The sequence below is a fragment of the Piliocolobus tephrosceles genome, chromosome 12 (genome assembly GCF_002776525.5).
Source record: "Piliocolobus tephrosceles isolate RC106 chromosome 12, ASM277652v3, whole genome shotgun sequence".
Taxonomy (NCBI): domain Eukaryota; kingdom Metazoa; phylum Chordata; class Mammalia; order Primates; family Cercopithecidae; genus Piliocolobus; species Piliocolobus tephrosceles.
In genome coordinates this window covers 40,551,909-40,569,452 of record NC_045445.1, presented here as the reverse complement: position 1 = coordinate 40,569,452, position 17,544 = coordinate 40,551,909, and the positions used below count along the sequence as shown (strand labels likewise).

Here is a 17,544-nt window from a genome sequence, read left to right as displayed (position 1 = left end):
GCCTGGCAAATTTTTGTATTTTTAGTAGAGATGGGGTTTCTTCATGTTGGTCAGGCTGGTCTCAAACTCCCAACCTCAGGTGATCTGCCTGCCTTGAGCTCCCAAAGTGCTGGGATCACAAGTGTGAGCCACCATGCCCAGCCGATAATTCATGATTTTCTTGTCAGTTTCCAACACAGTCAAAAATCGTGTCTCACTACTGGACTTCTTCTGACTATGAGAACTACTGAGTACCTGGCTGCTCATATTGACATTGTTTTGCGCATGCATTCATGAGTATGAGAGTAGGTCATTCCATGTCATAAAAGCTAAGTGTATCAGGTGCCGTATTAATTGACTATCAGGTATATTGACCCAACTCTCATTATTAGGAGTCTTTCATCACCTATGGGCCTTTTTGTCCCCCCAAAACATATTTATTTTTGGTTGTGAGGACAGTAAACAGGCAAATGGTATGAAGAGTCATTGTTGTTTCTTCTCATGAAAACATTAAATAGAATCATGAACTACCAGAAAAAGTTCATCAAACCTTGCTCTACTGCCTTTCTCTATGAAGATAATGCAACCCCTAGATCAGGACTTGTCAGTGGTGAAAACTGGAGTTGCCAATTATCCATTGGAAATTTCATGGTAAAAAGCATAAAATGATTTTCTTTCCTTTTATGAAATTCAAATAAAGCCTTTAAAATGTATTCTCTCTCTTTCTATTTCAGTGAGCTAATACTCTGCTTGAGATTCATTAAGTCAAAGGCTGACATTTCCTCTGACCACAGACTTGACTTCAGTCTGCAGATATTATCCTGCAATTCAGCATACATTGCTATCTGCTCATCGTGGAGGAAAAGGAAATTGCAGACATTTTACTCTGCCAAATCATTATGTGCTTAGGATATTCAAGGTTAGAAAAAGCTAAGTGACATGTACTTTTAGATACTTGGCATTGTAATTACAATGTAGTGCAAATCAACAAGTATTTACTGGGTACTTATGTGTCTAGCATTGTAATCATGGCTTTTCTTTACACAACACTTGACATAGCTGGATGGATATAAGAGATTTTCTGGGCAGAATTTCTTCTGAAATGTTCCCTCCACTGGCCCATTATTTTACTATTGGAGCCTTTTTTTGGATCTAAAAAAATGTTGGTTTTCAGATTCTCTGAGGGTAATGAAGATACCCTGGATATGGCAATTAGAGCAAGCATTGTAGTTGTCATTGGTAGGAAACAAGAGTCAGAATTGGACTTGAGATGACTATCGGGAGTGAGAGAAAGTTGTAGTTTGAGAGAGAAGATGTACATTAAATGAGAAGGGAGAGAAGGTGGAGGTCATCTCTGACTAACCTTCTCTACTTCTTAGTTTTGCTAATGATCTGTCTTTCATGTGGAACAGGGAAGCTCTACATACATAAATTAGTATGATGTTCCGTTAAGGAGTGTAAACTTCCAAAAAGAAGCAGAGCCAGTTATGTCCAAGTTGAAGCAGAAAAGTACATTTCACTGTTAAAGACTTGTTTGATTATCCAAGCCAATGCTTTTTTTCTTTTAAAATGGATAATGTTGAAAAGTTCAGAATCTAGTAAAGTCTTGAGATGTCACTTTGGGTAACATGTGCCAAATAATTTAGAGGTACAATGAACAAAAATACCTAAATCACAATGATTGGATGTTCTCAACTAGTTTGTCCCTCTTGCTTCTGTCTCCTTCTGGCAAGTCTTTGAATAAGTTGGAACACTGAAATTGCATGCGGATTTTAAAGACACTGATGTATAATTCAATAGCAACTCAGTGTTTTTAAACATCAAGATTTCACTACCGATTTTCTTCAGAGAGATTTCATTTCCACATTTGTCATTCACAGAGAAGACACAAGGCGACCTCTTTTGAGGTGATTTTCATGAGTAAATGATAGAAAATATGAAGGAAAAGTATTATTTATTGTGTTTTATTTGTAATACCCTATGTATCTGCCTGCACTCTTACAGTTGAGGACAGAAGAAAGGAGGTTTGATGAGAAAGATGTAAAATATCGAGCTGATTTTTCATCATAATATGTAGTCAGAATCTTGGGAATTAGGAGGAAAGGTAGAGAAGGCCAGCAAGACAGCATGTTCGTGAGTGTTAAGGTGGGCTCAGAGTGAACCAGGGATGAAAGTATTTTATAATACCATGCCACCACCATCTCGGATGATGTTACACGGATAGTGAGAGATTCATTACTATCTCTGAGTTGGAAAGTAGACCAGCAATCCTGTAGTATAAGGTTTCATTTCAAATCATTCAAAGTGGCTTGAACTTATACACTGGCTGATTTTAAAAGGTGGGTTAGGATCATAACTTGCTTATTTGTTTTAAAGAAAACTATGTCATCTGCTTGCATAATGATTTTTCACTTAATGCTTTATTCAGTCTTTCTATATAATTGAGCCTAATTGTTCTCTAATACTGAAAGGACTCAACTTTATATGCAGCAATCACTATTTTTGATATTCCTATGAAGGTGCTTTTGAATAATAATGAATACACCTTTTAGATCTGTTGTCAGTGTCTTATATTCCAGGACTGCTACTTATACTTATTTGTATTCTTGGTTTATAACATGTAGTACTCAGGAGAATAAACCCTTGGGAACGCTACGCAATAAAGATTCTAAGAGACATTTATGTCCTCTTTATTTCTATAGTTTCTGTAAGAAAGTGCTTATTGGGCAGAAACAACCAGGATAGCTTACAAATACGAATGCCTGGAAAGATCCCCAGGGTCTCCATTATTTACGTTGTTTGAAAACCACATTCTAATTTTTGATAGGTTAAGGCTAGTGTTCTTAGACTGATGTTCTCAAGGTTTTGTTTCCTCTACCTTAAGAGTTAAAACATTCAAAAGAATTCATAACATGTAGTGAGCAATTATTGCACCAGAGATACAAAGGATGGGTAGACTTTTAGTAATTAGAAAGCAAGAAGAAGTTTTTGAATTTGGAATAAACAGTACAAATAAGACAGACAGAGTGCAGAAATGTTGTACATCAGTGTTTGGTTGAAATGGAGGAAGACTTCCATGCAGGATGAAAAATGGAGAATGGCTAGAAAGGTTAGAGTTAGACTGTAAAAAAGCCTTAATGTTAAACTAAGCAATTTGTTTCACCTTATAGGCAGTGGGGAGCCATGGAGTACCATCAGTAATTCATGTATTTTCAGAGTAGAAGCATTTCGGCATTCTATTATCTATCACTTAATATAGAATGCAGACATTTATTTGGAAATGCAATAGTCATTTAACTCTTAGCATGACAACTCGTGATATACAGTATTACATTTTCCCTATATGAAATACTATATGAAGAATAAGATTGATTTTTACTTGGAGATGGTGGTGAATGTTGATCTTGATCTTTAGGCACTGATACTGATCATTATCATTACCTTTATTAAATTCCAACAAAGTGCAAAGGGAAGTGTAAAACATACAACTTGGCAAAGGAGTCCTTCTCATGGTTGAATAATTGGAGATATTTCATGGTGAATTATCAGACTGTTAACCTCTTTGGATTTTTCTTTTGGTCAGAATCATTAAAGGGACTGGTATTTGGATGAGATTTGAACTTTGTGAGATCAGAAACTATGACATATTTACTCTACTATTGCCAATATCCAGCACATAATTATATGCCTGGCACATATTTAAGAGACCAGAAGGAAATTATTGTGTGAATGAATGAATGAATAATATTCTGGACTTCTGTGATTTTTCCTAATGTGATTTCACCCCCCTTTCACTTCAGTCACCTGTTGGCTCTTGCACATTGTTATCACTAAAATTCATCCACTCTCAAGACATGGTAATTAATGCAACACATGATCATGAATGGATCTCAGACAAGAAGGAGCCATTAGGAGGAAAGTCTTAGCTAGGTGTGGTGGCACACAACTGTAGTCTCAGGTACTGGGGATGCTGAGGTGGGAGGATTGCTTGAGCCCAGAAAGTCGAGGCTGCAGTGAGCCGTGATGGTGATATTTGAATAAGATCTTTAGATAATAGAATTATATCAATGTTAATTTTGTGACATTGATCATTGTTCTTTGATTATCTAAGATGGTAACAGAATTTTTGTAAAATCTGGATAAAGGTTACACAATAATTATTTTATAATTTTTGCAATACTTGTGAAAGCCTGAAATTATTTCAAAATAAAAATTTTAAAAATTGAAGGAAAAAAATTTTTTAGCTTTTTCACCCTCAAGATTATATTATTATTACATTGTAGTACTCATTTCATACCCCCAAGTTTCACTCGTACATATACCCTCATCATGATATTTTTTGTTAGTCTTTTCTTAAATGTATAATTCATATATAATAATTGCACATATTTAGGGGTACAATGTGATATTTCAATTCATGTATAAATATATAATGATCAAATCATGGTAATTGCCATTTACATTACTGTAAACATTTATAGTTTATTTGTAGTGATAATGTTCAAATTATTCTCTTCTAGCTATCTTGAAATATACATTATATTGTTATTTGCTGTAGTCACCCTACCGTGTAATAGAATACCAGAATTTATTCTTCCTCTTCTTGAGGTTCAGAAAACAACATCCCATAATGAAAGCCTCATTGGGAGCCTCAGAATCAAAAGTTTTTCTCTGACCTTCTCCTGCCCCCCTCAGTTCTATTCTCCTCCCCACCCCAAAACCCCAGAAGTAGGCATAGAAACTAGAATCCCTCTTCTTAAAGGTGAGTCATATAAACCAGAACCCCTTTTCTCCAAAGTCAGACATAAAATCTAAAAATATTCTATGTAAAAACTGGTTATAAAGAAATGATCTGACCTACCTTGTTTGACTGTAGGTCATAAAGCCCTAATTCCAGAGAGGGCCCTGCCCTATACCCAGAAGGAAGGAATACAGGCTCAGAGAGACCAAGCAGAGTCTAGATAGACAGGCCTTGCTGGGTTTCCCTACTCAGTCTATCAGCATTAGATCATACCCTTTTCTTCAATCATACTTCTAGACCATTGTCCATACTTTATTAACATCAGTTTTATAAAAGTTAACCGTTTCCCCTCTATCTTTGAGGTCATCATTCTGAAGCTGAAGCCTCCTGTGTGTGCATACATGTTAAATAATTTGTATGTCTTTTCACCTATTAATCAATCTGCCCCAAGTCAGCGATTTTTTTCAGCAAACCTTGGCCTCTACACTTTCTTTTTTCTTTTTTTTTTTTTTTTTGAGTTGGAGTTTTGCTCTTACGCTCAGGCTGGAGTACAATGGCACCATCTTGGCTCACTGCAACCTCCACCTCCTGGGTTCAAGTGATTCTCCTGCCTCAGCTTCCGGAGTAGCTGGGATTACAGGCGCCTGCCACCATGCCTAGTTAATTTTGTATTTTCAGTAGAGAAGGAGTTTCTCCATGTTGGTCAGGCTGGTCTCCAACTCCCTATCTCAGGTTATCCACCCGCCTCGGCCTCCCAAAGTGCTGGGATTACAGGCGTGAGTCACCGCACCTGGTCGGCCTCTACACTTTTTTTTTTTTTTTTTTTTTTTTTTGAGACGGAGTCTTGCTCTGTCGCCCAGGCTGGAGTGCAGTGGCCGGATCTTGGCTCACTGCAAGCTCCGCCTCCCAGGTTCACGCCATTCTCCTGCCTCAGCCTCCCCAGCAGCTGGGACTACAGGCGCCCACCACCTCGCCCGGCTAATTTTTTTGTATTTTTTAGTAGAGATGGGGTTTCACCGTGTTAGCCAGGATGGTCTCGATCTCCTGACCTCGTGATCCGCCCGTCTCGGCCTCCCAAAGTGCTGGGATTACAGGCTTGAGCCACCGCGCCCGGCCGCAACACTTTTTAACTGTAACTTTGTACATGTCCCTGCTCCCATCCCCAGATTCTGCTAATCATTATTACACTATTTGTATGAAATCAACTTTTTAAAATTCTGCATATGAGTGAGATCATGTAGTGTTTGTCTTTCTGTGTCTGGCTTATTCTACTTAGCATAATGTCCTCCAGGCCCATCCGTGTTGTTGCAAGTAACAGGATTTCATTCTGTTTGTTTATTTGTTTGTTTGTTTGTTTTAGAAGGAGCCTCACTCTGTCACCCAGGCTGGAGTGTAATGGAGCGATCTCAGCTCACTGCAACCTCTACCTCCCAGGTTCAAACGATTCTCCTGTCTCAGCTTCCCAAGTAGCTGGGATTACAGGCATCCACCACCACGTCCAGCTAATTTTTTGTATTTTTAGTAGAGACAAGGTTTCACCATGTTGGCCAGGCTAGTTTCTAACTCCTAACCTCAGGTGATCTGCACTCCTCGGCCTCCCAAAGTGCTAGGATTACAGGTGTGAGCCACCGTGCCCGGCCTATTTTAGTCTGTTTTATGGCTGAATAATATTCCATTGCATATATGTACATTTTCTTTATCCATTCATTTGGAGATAGTCATTTGGGTTGACTCCATATCTTGTGTATCGTGAATAGTGTTACAGTAATTATGGGAGTGCAGATATCTCTTTGATATACGGATTTAATTTCCCTTGGATATATACCCAGCAATGAATGGGATTGTTGGATCATATGATAATTATATTTTTAATTTTTTGAGGAACCTCCATACTGTTTTTCACAGTGGCTATACGAATTTACATTTCCACCAACAGTGTTGGTTTTCTTTTGTCCCTATCCTCCCAACACTTGTTATCTTTCTTTTTTTTTTTTTTTTTATAATAGTCATTTTGACTGGGGTAAAATGAAACCATCGTGGCTTCAATTTGCATATCTGTGATGATTAGTGGTGTTGAACATTTTTTCATATATCTGTTGGCCATTTGTATGTCTTCTTTTGAAAAATGTCAGACTTCTGCTTCTGAGTCAAAGCCATGGTGGTGACAAATTCAAGCCCTGAGCACCCGTTGTGTTCTTTGATGCCAGCGTTGGCAGTCAGGTAGTTGGCCACATGAAGATGCAGCTCTTTGTAGACATTGTATCTAACACAACTGAGAACTTTAGGCAGTTCTGCACCAGATAATTCAGTAAAGATCGGGTTCCAATAGGATACAAAGGGAGCACCTTTCACAGGGTCATAAAGGATTTCATGATTCAGGGTGGAAATTTTGTCAATGGAGATGTTACTGGAGTCACCAGCATTTACCAGGGACTATTAAAATCAGACACCCAGCTCCAGTCCTGCTTTCCATGGTGAACAGTGGTCACAGTACAAATGGCTGTCAGTTCTTTATCACCTGCTCTAAGTGCAATGGTCTGGATGGGAGGCATGTAGTGTTTGGAAAAATCATTGATGGACTTCTACTGATGAAAAAGATTGAGAATGTTCCCACAGGCCCCAATAATAAGGCCAAGGTACATATGCTGATCTCACGGTGTGGGGAGATGTATTTCAGACCAAGACTGAATCAGACCTTCACTTCCTCTTGGCGATGTTCTTGAGTAAGATAATCTGGACTGGCCCCTGTGTTTGCTTCCCTGCCTGCTGCTACGCCATTTGACCAACAGATTCTGGAAGTATCAGAGATTCAGAATCCAAGATTGTGTTTAGGTTTTCAGCTGTAAATAACGGTTTTTGTATGTTTAAAAAAACAAATAAAGATGTCTATTTAGATCTTTTGCCCATTTTTAATAGGATTATTTGGTTGCTTGCTATTGAGTTGAGTGGCTTACATATTTTGTTATTAGTCTCTTTTCAGATGCATAGTTTGCAAATATTTTCACCTACTCTATAGATTGTCTCTTCACTCCATTGATTATGTCCTCTGCTATGCAGTAGCTTTTAGTTCTATGTAATCTCATTTGTCTATTTTTACTTGTTGCCTGTGCCTTTGAGTTCTTATTTAAAAAATCCTTGCCCAGTCCAATTTTATGAAGCATTTATCCATATTTTCTTTTAGTAATTTTATAATTTGGGACTTACATATAAGTCTTTAATATATTTTGGGTTGATTTTTGTATATAGTGAGAGATAAGTGTCTTGTTTCCTCCTTCTGCATGTGGATATCCAGTTTTCCCAACACTATTTATCAAAGAGACTGTCGTTTTTTTCCCATGCATGTTCATGGTGCCTTGTTGAAAATCAGTTGGCTATACATGCATAGATTTATTTCTGGGTTCTCTATTCTGTTTCATTGGTCTATGTGTCTGTTTTTATGCCAATACGATGTTGTTTTGGTTACAATAGATTTGTAGAGTATTTTGAAGTCAGGTAGTATGATGCCTCTCACCAGCTTTCTTCTTTTTGCTCAAGATTGCTTTGACTATCCAGCGTCTTTTACATTTCAATACCTCGTTATGATCTTTGGTCCTTTGCTCTTACAGTATTTTCTAAGTCGATCACAAGAGTTTTTAATATCATTATCTTCCCTAATTAGCCTGTAGAAACAAAGTCTACAGTTTAGAAACTATTTAAATGCTTTAATTGATATCCTTGCATGGTCCCTAGACTTAGTCAGACTTTTGACCTTCACCATTCTTCCCGTGTCATCCACAAACCTGGGCCACCAACTTCTCACCTGTTCTTAGAATCCTAAGAGCTACTAGGAAATTAACAAAATTGCATGACAATTTTCTACCACTTTCTTCCTTCAACTTTGGGTCTCCTAAATTTTTTACATTCCTTTTATTTATATCTTATTGTCTTCCAACTATATTCTGCTTACTCTTTCCACAAATCTCAAACAGCCTGAGTTCTACCACATAGGCATAGTAACCACAGTTAACCTTAAGGGGTATATGCTGTTAATATGTAGAAAGAGGATAGCTCACTGCTGAAATTTTCAGAATGAGTTTAGCCTCAAGTGCACATACTCTTTGTAACTTAATTTTCTCATTTGATAATATAACCTGAGAATTTCCAATGCCATGAAATATTATTGAGGACAGTAATTTTTGAATGTTACAATATATTTTATGTCACAATAATGTTACAACGAGGATACACCAATTTCTGATCCTTTCTTAGCATAAATTTTTAGTAATGAAATAATAATAATGAGAAATATGTATTTTTAAGAGAAATATGTATTTTGATCCATATTGCCAAATTTTTTTAAAAACTCTGAACAAATTTGTGTTCTTGCCAGCAATGTAAAAGCATGCCTATTACAGAGCAAATGCAGTGGTATAATTTTTATTTTAATTTTCCTAATTTAAATAACACAAAACAACAATAATTACAATAATATCATAGATTCATTTTGCATTTCTTTGGTTGAAACTATTTTTAATATTAATTGATTATGTGTCTTTCTATTTTACTTTTCTTTCCTTTCAACCTTTGCTTCTTTACCTGCAATTGCATTTTATGTCCATAATTTATCTTATGGACCTTTATTTAGTATGGTATATAGTCAGTAATAGGATGACTGGGTCAAATGGTATTTCTAGTTCTAGATCCTTGAGGAATCACCACACTGTCTTCCACAATGGTTGAACTAGTTTGCAGTCCCATCAACAGTGTAAAAGTGTTCTTTACCTGCAATTGCATTTTATGTCCATAATTTATCTTATGTATCTTTACCTATTCTAGGTATAGAATGAGATAGTTAATATATTTAATATATATTTAGTATTAATGATAATAACATTTAGCCTACCATATACAGAATAAATTTTTCTCCAACTTTATTTTTCTTTAAAGTTGAGTTTTTATTTTTTAGTATATACTTTTTTAATGTGAGCATAGCTTTTAATATTTTATCTTATGTTTTGCCTCTTTCATGTATACTTATATACATATCTGAAATTAATACTTATGAATTGAAATACAAAGCATACTTATATTTTTATCATTATTTATTTTTTGTAAGTAAAGGTTTTTTTTTCCTTTTTTGCTTAATTTTCTTGTTTTTGTTTGTATAAATGTATTGGGTACTTGAGAAATTTTGATACACGTATATAATGCATAGTGATCAAGTCAGGGTATTTAAGATGTCCATCGCCTAAGTACAATACATTTTTTGTTGAGTATAGTAACCCTAACCTGCTATCAAGCATTTAATCTATTCCTTCTCTTCTACCATATGTTTAAACCATTTAACCCATTCTCTTTATTCTCTCCGCTTCCCCCTACTCACCATTTCCAGTCTCTGTTATCTATCTTTACACTCTCTACCTCCATGTGATCACATTTTTTAACTCCCACATATAAGTGAGAACTTGCAGTATTTGTCTTTTTAGTTTTTACAATCATTTGCACAATTCCAAGCACCACTGACTAGATGAACAAGGTTTTTTTCACCACTAACTTAAAATGCGACTGTTGCATGAACTAACTTTGATAAGTTTATGATGAACTTTTTTTTCTGTTTCATGGATTTCCCCACCAATCTCATGCCATTAGCAGACTATTGAAATTACTGTGGTTTCTTCACAATTTTACCTCATAGGGCAAGTCTCTACTCAGTAATTTCTTCAATCTTTGATGAATCTTACACATGTACTCCTCCACTGAAACATTTAGAATTATTTTGAAAAGTTAAAATATTAACTTATTTACATTTTTATGCTTATTTGGAAAAAAAGATCCAGATATACACTATAGAGTCATCTCCTTTAGAAAAATAGTGTCTTTCAGGCTGGGTGTGGTGGCTCACACTTGTAATCCCAGCACTTTGGGAGACCGAGGCAGGCAGGATCACTTGAGGTCAGGAGTTCAAGAACTGCCTGGCCAACAGGACAAAACTCTGTCTCTAATAAAAACACAAAAATTAGCTGGGCATGCCGGCGCGTGCTTGTAATTCCAGCTACAAAGGAGGCTGAGGCAGGAGAATCACTTGAACATGGGAGGTGGAGCTTGCAGTGAGCCAAGATCACACCAGGGGGAAAGGAAAATAGTGTTTTCCATTATTTCTTGTATAATTTTTATTATTATTCTTTAAGTTCTAGGGTACATGTGCACAACATGCAGGTTTGTTACATATGTATACATGTGCCATGTTGGTGTGCTGCACCCATTAACTCATCATTTACATTAGGTATATCTCCTAATGCTATCCGTCCCCACTCCCCCCACCCCACAAAAGGCTCTGGTGTGTGATGTTCCCCTTCCTGTGTCCAGGTGTTCTCATTATTCAATTCCCACCTATGAGTGAGAACATGTGGTGTTTGGTTTTTTGTCCTTGCAATAGTTTGCTGAGAATGATGGTTTCCAGCTGCATCCATGTCCCTACAAAGGACATGAACTCATCCATTTTTTATGGCTGCATAGTATTCAATGGTATATATGTGCCACATTTTCTTAATCCAGTCTGTCATTGATGGACATTTGGGTTGATTCCAAGTCTTTGCTATTGTAAATAGTGCCGCAATAAATATATGTGTGCATGTGTCTTTATAGCAGCATGATTTATAATCCTTTGGGCATATACCCAGTGATGGAATGGCTAGGTCAAATGGTATTTCTAGTTCTAGATCCTTGAGGAATCGCCACACTGTTTTCCACAATGGTTGAATTAGTTTACAGTCCCACCAACAGTGTAAAAGTGTTCCTTTTTCTCCACATCCTCTCCAGCACCTATTGTTTCCTGACTTTTTAATGATCGCCATTCTAACTGGTGTGAGATGGTATCTCACTGTGGTTTTGATTTGCATTTCTCTGATGACCAGTGATGATGAGCATTTTTTCATGTGTCTGTTGGCTGCATAAATGTCTTCTTTTGAGAAGAGTCTGTTCATATCCTTTGCCCACTTTTTGATGGGGTTGTTTTTTCTTGTAAATTTGTTTGAGTTCTTTGTAGATTCTGGTTATTAGCCCTTTGTCAGATAAGTAGATTGCAAAAATTTTCTCCCATTCTGTCGGTTGCCTGTTCACTCTGATGGTAGTTTCTTTTGCTGTGCAGAAACTCTTTAGTTTAATTAGATCCCATTTGTCAATTTTGGCTTTCGTTGCCACTGCTTTTGGTGTTTTAGACATGAAGTCCTTGCCCATGCCTATGTCCTGAATGGTATTTCTTGTATAATTTTACGTGACTCCAAGTTTTATAGTTTCTTCCATATAGGTTCTACTAGGTTTTATACTAAATATTTATTTTGTTTCTATTTTGAAAACTGTGTTAAGGATCTTTGAAAAGTTTTCTCAAATTTCTCCTTTAAATGCTTTTATGAATGGAGATTAGATTTTCAGTTTTACCAATTGCCTTTCAGGTTTCCATCAAAACCATACGTGGATGAATTACTTCAATAATTACCTCATATTAAACTTTAATGTTGAACTTTCCGAGCATGCCTGAAGTAAATTTTGTCTTTGTATAATAAAACAGGTCTTAGTATCTATTTTTTTTTTCAGTTAGGTTTACTGAAGTATAATTTACATACATATAATTAATCATTTTTAGTGGTACAGCTCTAAGATTTTTTGCAAATACATGCATCCATGTAATCACAACTGAAAGAAAAATATAAACCTTGTTCATTACACCCAATAGTTTCCTGTTATATTTTGGATTCAATCACCTTTATCTACTCCCAACCTCTGGCAACTATTGACTATATCCTTTACCAACAGTTTTGCCTTTTCCAAAATAACATATAAATGGTAAATGGAACCATACAGTATGTAGCTTTTTCAGTCTGGTATTTTTCACTTAGCATAATGCATGTGAGATTCAACTTTGTTGTTTTATGGCAATTTCCAAATGCTATTCATTGTATAGATGTACAACAATTTGTTTATCCATTAAAAAGTTGATGGACATGTGAATTACTTCTTGATACTTCTTGATTTTTACACTGTAAATAAAGCAAATATAATTGCTTCTGTACAGATTTGTGTGGACTTATGCTTTTATGTCTCTTGGATAAATAAGCAAGTGGGATTATAAGCAAGTGGCATTGCTGAATCACATAAGTAAATGTTTAACTTAATAAGAGATTGCCAAAATCCCAAAGTAGCTGTAATACTTTACATTTTTCACCACGGTGGATGAAAATTCCAGTTGCATCATATCCTTACCAGCACTTTGTAATCTCAGAATTTTTTTCTTTTAAAATATATGTATTCATTTGAATACATCTGTGGGCGTATCTAATTTATTATTTTATTTTATTTTATTTTATTTTATTTTATTTTATTTTATTTTATTTTATTTTATTTTTTGAGACGGAGTCTTGCTCTGTCACCCAGGCTAGATAGCAGTGGCGTGATCTCGGCTCACTGCAACCTCCGCCTCCCGGGTTCAAGTGATTCTCCTGCCTCAGCCTTCCTAGTAGCTGGGATTGCAGGCGTGTGCCACCAGGCCTGACTAATTTTTGTACTTTCAGTAGAGACGGTGTTTCACCATGTTGGCCAGGCTGGTGTCGAACTCCTGGTCTCAGGTGATCAGCCCGCCTCAGCCTCCCAAAGTGTTGGGATTACCGGCGTGAGCCACCATACCCAGCCCTCATTTTATAAGTTTTATTGAGATTTAATTTACATAGCATTCAATTCTCCCATTTTAGGGTATAATTCAAAGTTTTTTAGTATATTCACAGATATGTGCAACTAACACCATGGAGTCAATTTTAGAACATTTTCACCACCTCAAAAAGAAACCCAACACCCCTTACCTAAGGATTGCCTATCTCCCCACTGCCTACCCTCAACCTTAAGCAACTACATCTACTTTCTATCGCTATAGATTTCTCTATTCCAGACTTTCACATGAATGAAATAACATATTGCATAGTCTTTTGTGACTGGCTTCTTCCACCTAGAATAATGTTTGTGAGATTTGTCCATGTTTTAGCATCCATTAATGCTTCATTCCTTTTTACAGTCAAATAATATTCCATTGTATAGATTCCACATTTTTTAATCCATTTTCCATTGATGGACATTTGTGTTGTTTCCACTTTTTGACTTTTATGAGCAAGGCTTCTATAAACATTCATGTACTTTTTTTTTTTTTTTTTTTTTTTTTTTTTTTGAGATGGAGTCTAGCTCTGTTGCCCAGGCTGGAGTGCAGTGGTGTGATCTCAGCTCACTGCAACCTCTGCCTCCCAAGTTCAAGCAATTCTCCTGCCTCAGCCTCCCAAGTAGCTGGGATTACAGGTGCCCACCACCACACCCAGCTAATTTTTGTATTTTTAGTAGAGATGGGGTTTCACTGTGTTGGCCAGGCTGATCTCAAACGCTTGACTTCACGGTCCACCTGCCTCAGCCTCCCAATCATGTACATTTTTTATGGACATACATTTGTATTTCTCTTAGGCTAAAATGTATTTTAATAGACATTGTTTAAGTTCACAGCCAAACTGAGCAGAAAGTACAGAGATTTCCCACATACCATCTGCCCACACACATGCACAGCTTCCATACCATCACATCTCACAGGTGAGTAGTATATTTGTTATAATTGATGAACTTAAACTAATACATTGTTATCATGCAAAGTCCATAGCTTACATTAGGGTTCACACTTGGTATCTTACAATCTATGGGTTTGGACAAATTCATAATACATGTATCTACAACTATAGTGTGATATAGAATAGTTTCACTGCCCTAAAAATCCTCAGTGTTCCACCTATTAATCACCAATCCTCTAACCCCTCAGCAACCACTGATCTTTCTACTGTCCCCATGGTTTCACCTTCCCAGAATGTTATGTAGTTGGAATCATCTCAGAATGTCTTCTTTCACTTAGTAATATAAAGTTATGGTTTCTCCATGTTGTTTCATGCAGTCATCTATATTTATCTTCATATTTTCTATTTTTGGCTTCTTATTTCCTTCTGTAGCTTTATGTTTCCATCTGGTATCATTTTTCCATCAGCACTTATAATTTCCTTTACTATTTTTCACAGTTTATGCCTCCTTGTGAGAAAATCAGTTTTCATTTACCTGAAAATATCTTCATTTCTCCTTCTTCTTCTTTTTTTTTTTTGAGACAGAGTCTCACTTTGTCGCCAGGACTGGAGTGCAGTGGCGTGATCTCAACTCACTGTGACCTCCACCTCCCAGGTTCAAACAATTCTCCTGCCTCAGCCTCACGAGTAGCTGGGATTACAGGATCCCGCCACTACGCCTGGCTAATTTTTTGTATTTTTAGTAGAGACGGGGTTTCACCATGTTGGCCAGGCTGCTGTGAAACTTCCGACCTCGCGATTCACCCGTCTTGGCCTCCCAAAGTGCTGGAACTACAGGCGTGAGACACCGCGCCTGGCCTCTCCTTCATTTTTGAAAGATATTATGACTGGATATAAGATGCTGTTTCACAGATAATTGTTCTAGTGTTGTTGTTGTAGTGTTCAGGTTTTTTACTTTGCTGCACAGAAGAATTTGAGAGTGAGTCCAAAGGAAGAAGAGGCAAGAAGTTTATTGCAAAGCAAAAGTACACTCTGATAGCTGGGTCAGAGCGGGCTCCTTGAGAATGAGACAGTGCCTACTGGCACGGAGGAAACTCCCTTTATGGGTGTCTTACACAATTATTCAGGAAGGGGGAGGAATGGTCATTGTTATTAGGCATGTCCTGGGTGTTCTCCTGGGCCCGCATCCACAGTCGCTGTACATGCTTGCACAAACATCGCATGTCTCATTAACATTTTAAATTTCCACCCAGGGGTGTGTTTTTTACTGTTATGATCATCGAAGTTCACCTTAGGGACATGGTTCTTTGCTACTATGTATACTCAACCTTTGGGACTTTCCCTCCAACAGTTCCTCCTTTGACAAAGAAGTTGCCAACTGCAGGTGGCCACAGATATCTTTCCTGGCCCCTTTCTGGAATATCATGTGTTACTGACCGGGGTCCTTGTATTAACCTGTTTGGCCTCATATGTATTGCTCTTACCCACCTGCAAGTAATCAGGCCCATACCTTCACTAACTGCCTGCCTTACTAGGACTTGAAGGATGTCATAGGTGTCATATTTTCACTGTACTCTACTGTATCTATTGAGAATTCAGCTGTTCCTTTTTTTTTCTGAGATGGAGTTTTGCTCTTGTTGCCAAGGCTGGAGTGCAATGGTGAGATCTCGGCTCACCATAACCTCTGCCTCCCGGGTTCAAGCAATTCTCCTGCCTCAGCCTCCCGAGTAGCTGGGATTACAGGAATGCGCCACCACGCCTGGCTAATTTTTTGTATTTTTAGTAGAGATGGGGTTCCTCCACATTGGTCAGGCAGGTCTTGAACTCTTGACCTCAGGTGGTCCGCCCACCTCAGCCTCCCAAAGTGCCGGGATTACAGATGTGAGCCACCGCACCCGGCCTTATTTTTTTTCTTATTTATATAATGGATAATGTTTCTGTAGATGCTTTTAAGATCTTCTGTCTTTGTATTTCAACATTTTGAGTACAATCTTTTCTTTGCATCTTTATTGAGCTTATGAAACCTGTTACACTGACCTATAAGTAGAGAAGTAAAGATCTTAAGATTTTTTTTTTCTTTTAAAGTTTTGGTTATGTTTTCTTCAAATATTTTATCTGTCTTTCTCTTTTTTCTTTCCTTCTGGGACTACAAAAAGATCTATTATTTAATGGTGTCCTCAAAGTCACTAAGGCTCTGATCATTCCTCTCTTTTATTCTTCAGACAGGTCATTTCTAATGATATATTTTTAATTTCTAATGATATATTTTCAAATTCATTGGCTTTTTCTTTTGCTCTCATCTGCTATTAAGATCATCCAGTAAATTCTTCATTTTAGTTATTCAGTTCTAAAATTCCCACTGGGTTCATTTTTATGATTTTACTCTTTGCTGATATTACTCATCTGTTTAGGTATCATGACTATAATTTCCTTAAAGTTCTAGAACATACGCTAGCCATTTTAATCTATTTATTTACTAATCTCAACATCTTTGACATTTTGTGGTTGGCATTAGAGGGTTTTTTTTCTTATTACTATATTTCACATTTTTTTCTCTTGTTGTATGTCTTATAATTAAAAATATATATTATAGTGGACCAAGTAGGTGATACATTGTACAAAACAAGGACTCACCTATGTTCTACAAACAGTTGTCTTGTCTGACTTGAACTTTTAAGTCTGTCTCTCCTGTGGTCGCTACCAGATGAAATTACCATTCAATTTGTCTTCAAGACTTGTTTTGTGCAGGATTCTTGGAAGCTTCCCTGCACATATGTCCTTTGATGGTTATAATTTGAGCAGGGTTCACACATTGATTTTGGGGCTCACCCCTCTGCCTTTCTCTTTGTTTTAGGGTTTTTAACCTTATTTTTCTAGCCATTGTGCCATCATTAAACTCTTCCTCTAATATGTCAAGTCAGTAAGAGTGAGATTTTATGCTACAACATGATGTATGGATGAGAAAGTGCCTTTTGGCAAAATGGAGTAAAGACTCAAAATTCACTAAGTGCAATTCCTGTCTTTCAATAGTTGACTTCTCTTCCATTTCTGCCTGTTTTTAGTTGCTGTCCATCGTATTCAAATCACTAGATTTGAATGCAGATTTTTTGGTATTTTGGTAGGTTTTCTTGGTACATTTTTCCAGATTTTATAATTTTTGTTTTCTGGAGGGTATGACTAAAGCGCTGTACCATTAATGGAAGCTGGGATTCTTATACATAGGTTTAAATTTCCTTTCTATGGTTTTATTTC

The 17,544-nt window shown here is 36.9% G+C and overlaps 1 pseudogene; it reads left to right on the top strand.

The window, feature by feature from the left end:
* The first annotated feature begins 501 nt into the window (after window positions 1–501).
* Window positions 502–7,443, top strand: LOC111536686 (annotated as a pseudogene).
* The last annotated feature ends 10,101 nt before the right edge of the window (window positions 7,444–17,544 follow it).